The sequence below is a fragment of the Contarinia nasturtii genome, unplaced genomic scaffold, assembly GCF_009176525.2.
Source record: "Contarinia nasturtii isolate CC-2019 unplaced genomic scaffold, AAFC_CNas_1.1 Cnas_scaffold_533, whole genome shotgun sequence".
Lineage (NCBI taxonomy): Eukaryota > Metazoa > Arthropoda > Insecta > Diptera > Cecidomyiidae > Contarinia > Contarinia nasturtii.
Genome location: NW_022197885.1, coordinates 1955830 through 1971843, shown reverse-complemented (window position 1 = coordinate 1971843; position 16014 = coordinate 1955830). Strand labels below are relative to the sequence as shown.

The 16014-nt window shown below is 33.7% G+C and overlaps 1 protein-coding gene across 3 annotated transcripts in view; it reads right to left on the bottom strand.

Annotated features, from left to right (window-relative positions):
* Positions 1 to 13918, bottom strand: part of LOC116339906 (protein couch potato) — a 172157-nt gene extending 158239 nt beyond the window's left edge. For 2 of the 3 annotated variants that reach the window (XM_031766002.1, XM_031766004.1), the window contains exon 1: positions 4477 to 6154. The gene's annotated coding sequence lies outside the window, so the exon portion shown is untranslated. Of the gene's footprint in view, positions 1 to 4476; positions 6155 to 12711 lie in introns of those variants that run through there. The other variant, XM_031766003.1, reaches the window with a different exon arrangement.
* Positions 13919 to 16014: the final 2096 nt, after the last annotated feature.

The window sequence follows — 16014 nt, the reverse complement described above, 5'->3', positions numbered from 1 at the left end:
TTCGATATGCGACTAAACAATAAGTTGTTTTTATTCTAGAGCGTTCATTTAAAGATACACAAGCGTGCGGTCGGTCGGTCGGTCGTTTGAACACAAGACTTAGACGAGAACGTTGAGCGGAATGAGCAACAACGAAACACAAAGCAAAAATGATTGAATAGAAGTAACATTAGCGTTGATCCACCCAATGCCATTGCCTTAAAAGCCTTTGCTACAAGTAACACAATCTCTCTGTGTATATTTGTATATGAGAATAATGTTCAATACGTCCAAGTACAAGTGTATTCGGTGTTCGCCGCCTCACATGAGTACGCGACTCAAAAAGTAACACACAAGAGACGACGAAGAAGAAAAAAACACCAACGAATGTGTAGTAATGACAGTGGCAATACTAACACTTCCATCATCAACATTTGTTATTATGCGCCGCTCAATTTATTCTTTTTTGTTTCAAAAGTAGATTTTGGTGCTGTGCAAACTGCGCGAACGAACAGAGGAATGAGAGTGTGTGAGTTGTCATTTTTGCGCACGTCAAGTACAAGTTGAAGTACAATGTGAATTCAAAACATCCAAGTGGGGTACCTCATTTTTTTTTGTTAGTCAACAGATAGATATAAAACAACAGCATTTGAGTACACGTTAAAAAGAGGAACCACGACCAAATGAAGCTTCATACAAAAAATATGAATTCAATGAATAAAAATACGGGCTGCTTATAATATAACATGTCGAATTTATAAAACGACTCTCCATCAAACGCACACGAACTACATACGGAATACAGAACAAAAATGCACGAAATACCAAGAGGAAGTTCATATATATTCAGCTAGCTACAATAAAAAAAAAACATACAAAACGCAAAGTGTAAGCGAGAATAAAAAACAATGAGCTGTGGCACGATGATGAAGAAGACGAATAAAAACACATTTTTATATCGTATAAAGTTAATGCCACACTGATGTACTTCATGAGGCACAATACACACGCACCAGCCGCTCGATTCACCACATCAGCTCAAGTGCGCTCACGAAATGCGTGTATATGTGAAAAGGAAGAGAGTTAAGAGAAGAAGAAAAAAAACATTCTGAATACCTGAACAATGCATGACATAAAATTCGTTCTTTTCTCTCGGGTTTTTTATTCTATCTCTCTTTTGTAGCACTTTTGTTCTGCTTTGACACATAACATGGTTTGTTAGTTCATTTTTATCATTGCGAGGATTTGAGCAGCAACATTATTACGAAAGAGAATTTGATCATGTGCTCTGATAAAAGATGTATTCTTCTTGTTGTTGTTGTGTTTTTTTCATAGAAAAAGATACTCGAAAACAGCTGTTGAACTCTCTGTGGGTTTGAACTAAGATATCAAATGATGATTCAAGAAGAAAACCAAAAGTCATACGCATGCAGTCGACATGCGTACGCACAAAAACGCCACACACAAACAACACACTTTATTCGTGAATTATATGAGAAAGGTATTGACGACTTGCGCTCAAATGACTTACGCGACATATGAAACATGGAATGAACACACGAGGCGATCTTTTCTGCCATTCGAATAGAGCCCGGTAATTAAACCTTTTACACATTAAAAATGTTTTGTGTTGTTACGCTTCCGCGAACAAATTACGACAATGAAAAATGACTGAGGCATTATGCAGGGACGGGATCAAGTTCATTATGTCTTCGTACTGATTATGAGCATAACCTTTTTTCCCATCTATCTCATTCTTGCGCTCGACGTTTCGTTGATCGCTAAATCCTGGCACTCAACCACTTAAATATGTGCATAAAACCGTCAAAACGAATGTTAAATTTTAACTTTTTCCTCGCTCCGTTTAAAAAAAAATTGTCGAATTTTTCATGAATAATGCTACTTTCCACGAAATGCGGCACCGGTGAGTTTGAAAATCGAGCACAACATATTTTAATCTTGTATTTTTTTCTCTCTGTGTTTTTTTACTCTCCGTTTTCATTCTTATTCCTCAAACTAGCGAAGGAAAAGTACTTGACTGTAGTGGATTATATTTTCTTGAAAAGTTTTCGTATATGTGTGTTTGTGCAATCCGACCACTTTAAATCGCGCATTTTGCGAATTGCATTTGCTTCGTTTCGTCTTCGTGCACTGCATTTAGGGAATTTCTCTAGATGCATTTTTTTTCTTCTTCTTTCGAGTACAACCATTCACCCATGTATATAATGATGGTACATTTGTTCAAAGCACACACACACATCCAGTGACTGAAAGAAATGCAGTGTGTGGCTTTTTGCCTTCGTATTTTTTTTTACTCGCTCTCAAATAGTTGTTTTTCGTTAGTAGCTACTGTTTGTTACGCTTGTAAAACAGCATCATTGCTTTGTGAACCCAAATACAGATTGCGTGTGAGTATGAAGCCACTGGATGTGTGTGCTATGTTGTGTGTTCTCTTCGCGCATTGTTTGATCGTGGTGTCTATGCTCTTGTTAAAATGCTCGTGAAAGTTTTCTACTTGAGTTTTCAACTCTTTTGTTTATGTCTTTTATTGCTTGTGCGCGAATGAGAAATGTTTTAATTTCTTTTTAACATAAATGTAAATTTATTATTATGAATTTTATTTTTATTTTATTTTCTTTGTGCTCGTTTTTCATTCTCGCTGTTATGCCTTTTGATATTTGTTGTTATTGTTTTTTTTTTCATTTGCGTGCACTTCAACTATTGAAATATAGTCTTACATCAACGCCAAATTCACGCGCGCACTCAACATGGAATTCAACTGCTTGTTACTTCGTTCATTTTATGGATTCTTTGTTCTTTGTGTGCTCTTGTGTTAGGCGCATGCAGTGAAACAGAGAGAGAGCGAGAGACTGAATGAAATTTATGCAATGTATCTTATGCGTTGAAATGATTGTGTAAATGAAATAAGCTATCGTCAATAGCGTTGAGCGTAATGGCATGCGAAAATAGAAGTGATGAAGAAAGGCAATTTAAATTATTTCAAATAGTTTCAACTTTGACCTTTGAGGCATTTATATAGTTTGCCGAGAAATTAGCAACTATGTGAGCAAGTGTGTGATTGTGAATATAATTCATGAATCGACCGAATGATAACGAACTCGTGTGTAGCAGTCGATAAAGTTGATTATTTTATTGATTCTTCGAGACAAATACAGTCAAACGACGGTGTGTATGTTTTTTTTAAACAATGCTGACTAGTACAGATCATTCAACGCCGTTAAATGAAGACTCAGCAGATGAATCAATAACTGTGCAAATGCCGGAGAGAAAAACATTCGATAGCAATATTTTTAGTTGAACATGCTAACTGTAATTAAACCAAAATGTACAATTAATAAATTCTGTACCACGTACAATGCAATTGAATTAAGAGAGAAAAGTTTATGAAGAGAGTAATAATAATAACACAAACGGGCATAATCAAACACATATGTTTAAATACAAAAAAAGTTTCTCTTTGTATATTAGCGTTTCTCGTAAAGACCGCGAAAAAAAAACACACACACACAGAAAAACTGTTATGTCTTTTTCTGTTCGTTCTTTCATTTCTTCTGTTTTACAAAGTTCGTGGTTTTAAACGAATAACAGATGTATTACATTTAGCGTGTATGTGTGTTCGTAATTGTTTTTGTTGATATGTGCATTTTTATCTATCTTTCGTGCAACCAATATGAAATTACTAGTTTCGTCTCGTACGTTGGTCGGTTTCTTCCCAGCTATATCATCAAACTATTGTTGTTTGAGAGTAGAAAAAAAATCGTCGTACTGTGTCGATCAGTTAGTTTGTTATGTTTCTGTTGTTTTTCTTTCTCTTTGGCATCGAAGAGGCGTGCGCGTGTGCGCGTGACCGAATGATTCGACAATAGAAATTTGTTAGTTTTTTTTCCCTCAAATAGAAAACCTATTACTTGTATTCGGTTTTGCTTCATGCACCAAAGGGCTAAATACAAAAAGAGAAATACAAACGTTTTTGATCAATCGCAATTTTAGTTGGCACCGCTGATTTTCAACTCTCGTTATTTATTCTTTCCGTTGATCTTTATCGCATTCAATCATGATTTTTTGTTTCTTTCAATTTTCTACTGGTAATTGTACAGAGATCGACAGATTAAATAGAAAAATGCACACATAATGTGTATATAACGTAATGAGGACAATTTTTCAACGTATACACAAATTGCGTAAAACAATTGAACTGTTCGAACAACCTCTAATCGCAACTTATGATCTTTTTTTCCTCATTTTTCTAAAGGCTTGACGACATATAAACACACAACCAATTTTTTTTATTTATAATTTGAAGAGTACAAAGGTTTTGGGAACTTTAAGCCAATTATGGGACTCTCGACATACTTCACAAATAACATCTCGTTTTTTATCCGATTTTGATTATAAAAACGATAGAAAATTATGTCAAATAAACTGAAACGCTTTCGGGGTGATAGATTATACTTTTGAAAATGTTGAGACACAAACCTTTGCTCGTGCTTGCGTTGATAAAAGTCAAACACTCTCCAAATTGAATTCGATTGATCAGGCTTTAAATTCCAAATGCACAATTCGTTAAATTTAAGAAAATCACTAGTTAACACTAACGAACAACAATTGTCTCTATACTTATTTTATTATACTTCTTATTATTTTTCTGTACGTTTTACTTATTCGCTGTATCGCCAATTTAATTAGCCAACAGAAACACTGAAACTCTTCAACAAAATTACGTTGATAAAAAAGGTGTTTTTTTTTATTCTTTCTCGGTTTAATTTATGTGTTTCACCTCACACGGGCAAGGAGAGGGAAGTTAAAGTAGCAAAACAAATTGAAACAGAACAGGAAAAATGATTTTCGTTGCTTCAATATATAGAAGAGTTGTTGTTGATTTGCAATTCGGTTTTTATCACATTCGCAAAAAACTATGAATAAACATGTAAAATCGTAAAATTACTCATACAACTTACACTATTCGCTAGGAATATGAATAAAATTCTATTTGATTATACTTTTTTTCTTCTCTTTCTTTCTCGTTCGGTTCTTGCTTCTTCTCAGTTTCTGATTCTCAGCAAAATTACTCGCTTATTTTCCTCTCTCGTCTGATTGTATTTTAATTTTCAAAATGTGAACAATAGAATTGCAAATAGTCACAAATTGTAGAATATACACATACACAAATATACACCAATGAGAATTAAGAGAGACCACCGAGAACAACACCGATATTGACTAAATGTACTGTAGTCATGCAATGTTTTGCACCTTCTTTGTTATAATATTCAATATAAGAGCGAGAATATAACAAAATAATAACCGTGTATTTAATTTTCGAATCGCGTCTTTTTCTCTTTCTTTCGCTCTCTTTCTCTCTATTTATGTAATTTTTCTCTGAGCTTCTGTTCGAGCATATACACGATGCAGATTTTTTTTTCTTTTAATTAATTACAATAGTTGTTTTCTGCTGCACGTTTCTAACGCTATGTTAATTCGTAAAGCACACAATTCTAATTCACTATTCGCGCACAAAACACAGAATGTGTGTAACCAATTTTTTTTTTCTGTAGATGTTGTTTGTTTGGAGGGCTATCGAAATTTATTTATATATCAAGATGTGCAATGAAATTTATTTATTTTATTTAATTATTTTCACAAAAACACGCAGAAAATTGATTATTATTTATGTATATTTGATAAAAACGGTACGATATGAATTGATTAGTGTGATTGAAACACCTGAATATCTAATGATCGCTTTTGAAAATGTCTTTTAAATATCAATATTTGCTCGTTTCTTTCTTCCTTTCGGCAGTATATCGTTTTTTTTTTCAATTTAAGTTTTTTTTACGCACAATTTTTCTAACAATTTTTTTTTGTCAATTTAAATGTTTTTTTTTTCACCGTTACGGTTCAATTCTCGGTTGTGGTCTGAAATAATCGTTAATTTTTTTTCTTTAAATCGTTGAATTTTTGAAAATTGTTTTTCTTCGTTTTCCTGTTCGAATGGAAATTTGTAGCCAATTGCAATTGAAATTGTATTTGAAAATGGTCGAAAACTATCAATTGGAACTACTCTTTTGGAAAAGTGATAGAAATTCGTATCAGACAGTGGTTTCAAATGGTGCAAAAACTGGTGGTGCCGTAATATCGTTGTTTCTAACTCAACTGCTGATATTCAACTGAGAATCCAATGTGCATTTTGAGTTGAATTCAAGTCCGTACGTTGCGTCGTCGTTTGAAACGCTCGCTGGCTCATGTGTGTATGTCGGTGAATCTCATTCGTGTGAAACAAACGGCAGATGAATTGAGTGAAATGTTGACTGTGTGTTCTGAAGACGCGATTGCGGCAAATGAAAACGTTCTGACAACGGCCACAACAAATGTTGTAAGCGGCGGACGGCAGACGGTAAAAGTGTTTAACAATAGATATTAAAACCCACCTGTGCACGCAGGATGTTAAGTGGTTGCGGATTGCGGAAGAGCGTATACACAAAAAGCGCTCAATATGAGTTGAGTGAAAACAGGAAATAACCGAAAAGCGGGGAATTTCAAACTATTTGAATGAGCTCTTTTTACCGTGTGTATACCGTGTAGTCGGTATAACTCTTTAACTCTCTTTTTGCTTCTGATTATTTTTTTACTCGACATGACCATATGTTTGTTATTTTTCGTCTTAATGTCTATGAGGCACCTTTTTTTCCAATTCTTACTGTTGCGCGCACATTATACTCGTTGCAAACAGATAGTTATCTCTTTCAGTGACAGCTCACAGCCATAGAAAAACAGTGAATTTCACTCAATTTACATAAGCCGCGGCTATATTTTAGTTCTCTCGTTGACTATATGTCGGTGTACTCGGAAATACACACCAAAAATTATTCTCACATTTTAGGACCATTTTGTTGTGTACGAAAAAAATGGATTTATTTCTTGGCGCCTGTATTTTAATTGTTAACGATTATGTTTTTGAATAGATATGAAATGATCGTTGAGTATTTTAAATTGTATGGTATTTATGCGTTCATTAAATGAAGTAGGACTATTTTATCAATAATTATCGGGAAATTTGATACATCGGTGGATTCGATGAAACTTCGTGATTTATCGAATTTTTCATTGTGTTTCCAATTGAATGCATTGTTCATAGCAACCAAAGCTTGTAAATTAATAACCACATATTCATCGACAATTCATTTCAACCGATTCACTCAGTCGATGAAATTTGTATGTGTGTTTGTGTGTAAATTCAAATACCTTTTTTCTCTGTCCATCTGTCGATTTTCACATGTAATCAGGCCATTTTCATGGGAATTTATTATTTCAATACTTTCTCATTGTGCAATTAATTTACCACCTTTTTCCATTCCTTGGATGCAAATCATTAAAACAATTTTATTAAAATGTTGATATCGATTTCAAAATGGATAAACTGACAAAATATACATAAACATGTAATTAAATGATTCAACTGTAAGAGGTTGTAATATCTGTGTTGGCCATGTTGTCCGAATGGCAACTGCAAAGACCATTTTTGTGTACGACTGAAAAGTTTTCCGTTTTAAATCCATATCGGATAACCATAAATGCGATAAAATACCAAAAACTACTTTTTATATGATTTGAAAGTTTATTTTCGGAGGGCTTAGTTTGGTCTGGACATTTGTCCTTGTTTTTGCTACTACCATTTCGCTCACTGTGAACTGTTGGCCTTTCTAGCCATTGAACAGTTGTGTATGGTAGTGTAAAAAGTTAAACAAAATGTGTTCATGTATTACTTGAGTTTTGTTTATTTATTTACTTGATTTTTCGTTGGCGTTATTTTTTTTCTCTCGGTAACCTCATCCAAAAGATTTCCGTTACATACCTCGACCAGAAGTGAAAACTGCAGAGGAAGACTCGAATGCAGAAAGGAGACTTCAAATGTTATCAAAACAAAGATTCAGGCGAAAAAAACACACGAGAATATCTGATAAAACTTTTTACCTCACAAACTTTAACACACAAACTGCATTTAAAGCGCATAGAAACGGAAACGTTCGACTTAGAAAATGTGATAAAAAAGAACCGAATTTGCCGCACACCAACAGCTTTGGCTGTGATACAATATAAAATACTTTAATGTGTATGTGTGTGCGCCTTCTAAACTTTAAACCACGTGAAAATTTATTGGTTTTTGTTGCACTGTAAATCGCCTCATGATTTTCTTCCACAAATTCCTTGACTTCGATGTGGCAAGTATCGCAAATTTTTGCTCGCTTTCAAATTAAATAATGTTACAGATGGAAGCAAACGAGTACAAAGTACACTTAAGCTTATAACGTTTATGTGTGCATGAATTTGTTGTTATCGAACGGGCATCAGAGTGTTATAAGATACTTTCATGCGTAAAATGTTCATAATTACTTTGTTCGGTTTTTTTTTTTCGTTGTTGTTGTTGTTCTTGTTGTTGATAAAACAAGTATAATAATCACAATTTTCAGCATTGGTTACTGAACTTTTTACGGTAGTGTGAACACTATAGTGCTTAGTGGTTCATGTATGTGCTATTATCAATTATTAGTTCAAGTGACGAAGAAAATGATCATGGACAAAATATATAGAAATGAGTGGTGGGCCCGGCTTAGAGGTTACGTTATGCCTTGTGAATGTGTTTCAATTGGATTGGAAATAATTCAACAACTAACAATGGGATCGTGCAAACCGAATTTGAACTTTCTCGACCGGTTCAATGTTACCGCATAGACATAAATTTCCATCATAGTATCAACAAAACGTGAGAAGATGGTTATATTGTTATTTGCCAAATTAATTCCCATAAAAGATGCGGCAGACAGGCTTGGCACATTCATCTTCGAATATAAGTGGTTGTTTATAAAGGTGCGAGCATAAACATCGATGCAACCAAATCAACACACACCCATAAGCACATGTCGAACATAGGCAATTCATGTGTGAAGACTAGTCAAGCAAACATAATGTTTCCAGGACAACGTTCGTTCCAACTCAATCAATTCATATCCGATATAAAAAAACGGGGTTGTTCATAGACAATACACACATTGACAACCGCTCGAACTATCAATGTGTTGGAAAATAATTATTACATATTTTTCCCTTTGTTCGAATGGTAGTGAAGCTTGTGAATCCACAGAGATTGATTGATACAACACATATACTCACTCATAAAACACGAGCACCGAACTGAAAGTATACATTGAAACGCCACACACCGAAAGTTAGTACATACTACTCTAACAATGAAACGTGTACTTCAATAAAAATCTTATCAAATGAGAATGTACTGGAAAAAAAGATGGCCAATGCATGGTAATTTAAAAATATAACCTGTCATACAACAAATTATTACGTGGTAAAAGGTTGTCCACGGATGTTGTCCATTAGATGATTCGATACTCATCAACACATGCCACTTTTTTCTATTTCATTCAAATTATTTTTGTTTTGTCTCGAAAATGAAGCCAATTATAGCATACACAATTTCACAGCAGCTCATGATCGATATCGAAACAAATTTGTTTGGCCTTTTCTATTTTGGATGGTTTTACTCGAATGTTAGTTTCATTGTTTGTTTCCAACGTGCGTGCATATCGGTAATAATAGACAATTATTTTAGAAATTCGAATTATTCGAAACTATATAATACAGTGCGGTGTATGTGTTTGTGTTGTCATGGTGACACAAAAACTCGCACAACTAATCAACAAAATAATGAATAATACGTCGTTTTGTCGCTGCCATTGAATGAAAACACGAAAATGAAAATCAAAATGCACACGAAAGAGAGTGTTTTTTTGCAAAGCAAAAGGTTTCAAACAAAATTTGTCAACATCTTCATCACCATCGTCACGCTATGCAGTTATGGATTATAGTTTCATTTTCAAGTTTATATGCACACATTTCAATGAAAAATCATAAACAACTTCAATAATAAAAAATTGACTGGAAGCCTACGTTGAAAAGGATTGATTTCCCACAACATTTGGACAAATTACAACTTTTTTTTGGAAATATTTCCAGACAGAGTAGAAAATTGTCGAATTTTGTTTTAAAACCGAAAGTTTTCAACTTTAGTTTGAAGGTAAAGTCAATTTTTCGGCATTTGATTTATGAAATTTAGAATTTCTATTTATTAAAAATGCACAACTTTTGTTTCGGCATTTTTTCGATGTTTGCTTTGGTTCGTAATGTTCAAATGAATATTACTGCTAGTATAAAAAGGGTGCTTGTCAAAAGTTTAACATTCGCGTGTTCCACCATCAAATGCAAATACATTGTATACTTGACTCTTGAATGTTCCGCATCACCTATCAACAAATTGATCAGGGGCTTTTATCGTCAAAGGACAACATACCGGTATTATTATTTTTTGTGTCGCCACTATTGTTCCTCATTTCCCAAATGGCATTCAAATTTCGTTTGAATTTAATTGCATTTTATATTTCAATGGTCTTCATAGGCCTTTCAAATTCGGCCAAAGAACAAGCGAACGGAAAAGTTCTTTGAAAAAAATCGTTTGACATATGTCAACATATTCATAAAAAACTTTCTTCGTCATATAAGGAAAAAAATGCATTTTTTTCCTTACCTTGTACTGCTACGGGAACAGTAATTCACTTTCATTCCAATATTTTCGACTTGCTGTCGACGTATTTTTTTTTATTCAACTGTTCAAATGGCATGTGGCCATAAATCTTGATAAATTTGTACAAATTGGTTATTATATCCTCGTTCATCTGCTTCGTATTGCGCTCGGGAAACGACAGCGTCGAAGAGTCAATGAAATATGCGCTGTTGTGTTTAGCTGCGCGCACAAGTCGATGGACACATTCTCAGGAATGTATGTATGTGTGTGTGTGTCGTGTTGTTCAATCAGCTGTTACAACAAGACACCAAGAATTTTTACGATTTTTATTTTGTGTTCCCGTTTCTTATTTTAAAAGTGTTTCCGATTCGATACGGCGTCCAAGAATACCAGTTTCACAGAGCACAAGCAGATGAACGTGCATAATGCAGATATAACTCATATTCAGGAGAGAGGAAATTGGTTTTGCATGGGCTAAACCTGAAATCGAACGGAATATACCATAAATATTTGGAATGCGTTATGCGCCCATGATGATTTCGAGCGTGTAGGTGGTCAGCTATGGCATCATCGAATCAAACAGTTCTTGCACTAATGGTCAATAAATATACCAATGGCAAACTGAAGATACCATAACTAATGACACAAATGTGACACACACAATAATTAGCCGAAAATCAATTAGACCGAATATATCGATGCATTAGTGGTTTTTGGTGTGGCAAATGAGAGATCTGATCAAAATATCTCTACTGTTCTCGGCTCTTCATTAGGTCCATTAATTTTGCACGTACTTCATATTTTAGTGGGCATATTTGTGAAATCGTAAATGTAATGCAGTACATTGGTATTTATCCATTAGCGTTTTTGTAACGCAATGCGCGACCAACCATCATCACCACTATCGACGACAATAACAACAACAACAGTCGCAGCAGCAGTAATGAAAATCTAATTTAACCACAAAACACAGAAAATGTCTGCATATGAATAACAATTACCTAGCAAAATGACGCAATTACACTCGAATACACAATGTATGTGTGTGTGAGCAAATGTTTGTTTGTGGAAAACTATGAAGTCGATTCCATATTTGAAAGTTTACTCAGTGAATTAGAAACTTTAATTCCATAGATTCGTTTGCCCTTTTAAAACTAAAACAACATCAAGGTAATTGAATAAATATGTAGAATGACAATTAAACATAAACACTTATTCATTTTTCTCGCATATGATATCGAAATACACACAATTATCACTCCATCTCTCTATTTGTCATTTCATCCTTTCACTCTTCCTCTCTCTCTCTCTCTTTCTCTCTCTCTCTCAACCTAAAGACAATATTAATTTTCTTAATGCGTATTTGCGCAAACATTGTAACTATAATGAGTGGCAGCAAACAATTTATGCTTTCATAAAAAAAGGACTCATTCACTACAGTAATTTCTCTATGGAATTGTATTCGAGTTGAAATGCACGTTGTTTTGCGCATAAGATGACGGTAACTAATGGAATATCCAGTGTCTATAAATTTAACATGAAAGAAGAAAAAAACGTCATCATCAATAATTCATTGAATTCCATAAAAGCCATGCCTATATACAATATACATGGCTATGTGCTCATCGCAATGGCGATGGAGTCGTTAAAATTTCAATATTCGCTTTTTATTTGCTACTGTTTGCATGAAAGTGGCAAATTGAACTATAGAGGATTGAAACTTTGATGTATTCTCTTTTTTTTCTCTCTCTATCCGCTTTAAAACGTGTTTCTCCCAAAAAAATTATCATTTTTTTAAGTCCGTGTTGTAGACTTCCGTTGATTTTTATAATTATATCGATTGTACGTATATTAAAGATCCATTTGTTAGATATTTTGAAATGGATTTCAACACTGTGCTTTTGTCTAGATGTGGTTTTTTGTTTGATATGGAAATGCAATATAGTTTCGAAGGTGAATCGATTGCTTCATTCACTATTCATATCGATCAATAATACAATGGAAATTTGACTGCAATTCGCTTGCATTCTTTGTAATGCTAGCGACTGTAATTTGATTGTATGGGCAATTGGTTTGATTTAGAAAACTAGAATATAAAATAGATTGTGAATTTTACTTACAAAGAGAAATTATATCCACCTGTCCCGCCTCCTGTCAAATGCCGTACTCGCTCAAATACTGACGCGATCGGCTACGTGTATTCGATGATTAACAAAAAAAAAAACAACAATAACGAATAAATCGTCCGTTCGACGGAACGAGAATTGAAAAAAATGTGTAACCGAAACGAATGTTGAAAAAAAATTAACGTTGAAAATACGCGCACTCACTCATACAACAACATTAAGAACACCTTTTTACGTGTGTTTTTTATTGCTTTTACTTTTTTGGTAATTACAGTGTATGTGTTTTATTTTCTATTTTATTTGGTTCTCTCTGTCTGTTTGAAATTACGTTTAAGGTTCTTAAGGCTAGAATTTAACGTTGATTTTTGTGTAATGCCACCATTTAATCGATGTTGCTGGTTTCTTTTTGTTTTCGTTTTTGTTTAATTTTGAATGTGATGTCGGTTTATTGAATCGTCTTTTGTCTGAATCCTTTTCGAGCCTTTGCAAATGACTCTCGAACGGTTCCACCAATGCGAATGTGTTAAAAAATCATGTTAAACAAATCGTAGCAAAAGTGAACTCCTTCAGGCAAAAACGAATTATTTTTTATAATTTTTGCTTTCTCTCGTCTCCAATGTCTTCTTCTTCTTTTTGTTGATAAACTTACGGTGCAGCAAAGTACGTAGACGTCTTATTCGATGGAATGATATGCAATCAATTTTATGCTTTTTATGTTGTTACTTGTTTCTTATTGCATATAGACACATACACATAGACACACGATTGGGGGGAGCGCATACAATGAAAACCCGCACCCTCTTTTTCGTGCTGCTTTTACACACGATGATATGGTTATATAGCAATCAGCCGTATGAAATGACACCGCACGATGCAGAACTGTTATGTGTGGATATAGCGAGTGTTTTTTTTAAATACACGGCACACAATACCAATACATGAACGCGACAAATAAACCTGGTTTATATGTGTTATGTATTATTGTTGTTGTTCGTTCGTTTACTTACGACGCGTTACGATGTCCTTATTTGATAAAGTTGAATTCAACTTGATTTTACGTACGGATTTTGTTTGCAAACGTTTAAATTGACAACGATTTTTTTTTTGCTTTTTTGATTTTATCAAATCTTATTATTTGCCAAATATGATTGTTTTAGGTCTGTGTGAATGGACACGAGATTTTTTTGGACGAATAAATAAAAAAAAATTGTGGATTAAATGTCCATGCTGCATTCATTCACAAGCCAGTCAATATCGATTTATTGATTCGAACCAAAACAAAAACACAATTTTTCGAAAGCGAAAAAATGAAAAATAACAATCACCAAATAATTGACTAGAAAAGCACACTGATTTCTTATACAATGTATTGATATGTTTTATGTTTTACAAACTACGATTTAAATCACAAGAAATTTTAAAACTCGATACACTTATACGCTATGATATGATTTGAATGATTTGAATGCTTAAATTGCTATGATATGTATGTTGATATATAAATTTTCTCTAAATTGATTAAATTAATTCAAAATGCCATTTGAATATTTGTGGTTGATATGTTGATTGATTGATTGAATGTTTTATTTTATTATTATTTTTTAATTTTAAATAAATTTTCTTCTGATATATTCAGAGAATGTTGTGTGGCAGGAGGCTCACTCGGCGAAGAATTTCCATCGAACTATGAACAACGTTGGGAAAAATGTTCTGTATGTGTACATAAATTCCGTCTCGGTGGTGACGGTTTTCGAATGTTTTCTGGTTGTATGGTTGTAAATGTGTTTTTCGCACATACACGCACAACCAAACACACCTCTAATACAGTGCTATGCATGTGTATATAACACAATTTATTGCAAGGGAATACACAGTTGTTGTTGTTGCTGTCGTATTGAATGGCTTCGGTGTGTGCGTGAATGTGCTTTTTCAACGTTGTTGTCAATTTTCCAGTTCCATAGGAACGAATTCGGGCAATGAATACATCCATGGATGGAAATGCAGTTTACATGAATCTAAAAGGATAGGCAGACGGCAATTTTGCTTGATATGTGTGTAAATGTGGTTGTGTATGGATTGCGAATGAACCGTAAAAAGCATGCGCAAAAATGTCTGTTTTCGCCAAAGGGAAATCAACCATTAACACGTTTAAGCCTCTTTTACGCTGATAGAATATGCGATACATACAAATCACTAATAAATTCGGGAGCATGCAGGATTTCCTCGCAAAATTTGCTATTGTTCATGTGCGAACACACAGATGGAGTGCCCATGAAACAAGCGCAGAAAATTCAATTTAAATTTGAATAGAAATTCTAAAAGAATAGCTTAGATCTTGAAAATAAAAATCATCTACGTTAAATGTTAACAAATTTCTCGAACAAATTAATCTCTTTAAATCAAAGATTTTGGCCAAAGGCATACCACAATAATTTGATGAAATGTAAATAATAGAAATCATGCAACTATACATTTTTTTCCCAAGTGTACTTATTATGAATGCATTTTGATTTATGTCAATTGAAATGTTGGCAGTTCACCCAAGGGTAAAACCTAAACTAGTGTCGAAGCCACTTTTAAAATTATCATTGGTCATGAGATAGTCCACAATTTTACTACAAAATCATAAATAACAAATTAGAAATGAACGATATCGCTTGATATGTGAACATTTTCAAGATCAATTAATCTAATGCAATTTAAAAGTGCTACTCGTATAATCCAACCGCATAAATTTAATCCTATAATATTATCAAATTGAATAAATATGTATGCACGTACACATTTATGTAATGACAAAAATAAGGACGTATTAATATATAAAATGGAGAAGTCTGTTAGGAAAGAGTGTAAAAGGCTTTTGAGTGTTCAAGTGTGAAAATGTGTAAAATATTCAATATGGAAAGACTAAATCAATTTCGAAAGACAATTCAGAGTCAAATTCAAGTTCTAGTAAGTCATCTTAGCTCATTTAAATAGGCAAATTACACGTATGAAAATTTACAGATGAACGCGGTGATCCACTTTATTCAAATGATGTGGAAAAGTGTGATTGTTCGGATTATCATGGTGCTTCGAAATTTTCACCAGGACTTTTGCACAAAGAGTAACATTCACGGTCTTCGATATTTCGCCATTCAAACACTTCATTGGAGTGAAAGGTACCACGAATACATTTTGAATTTTCATCAAAATTAATTTCCAATTTTATCTCTATGACCATAGATTCTGGTGGATAATTAGTTTTATCATAGTATTTTCGTTATGTGGATTAATGATTCGTGGCATTTGGATCGA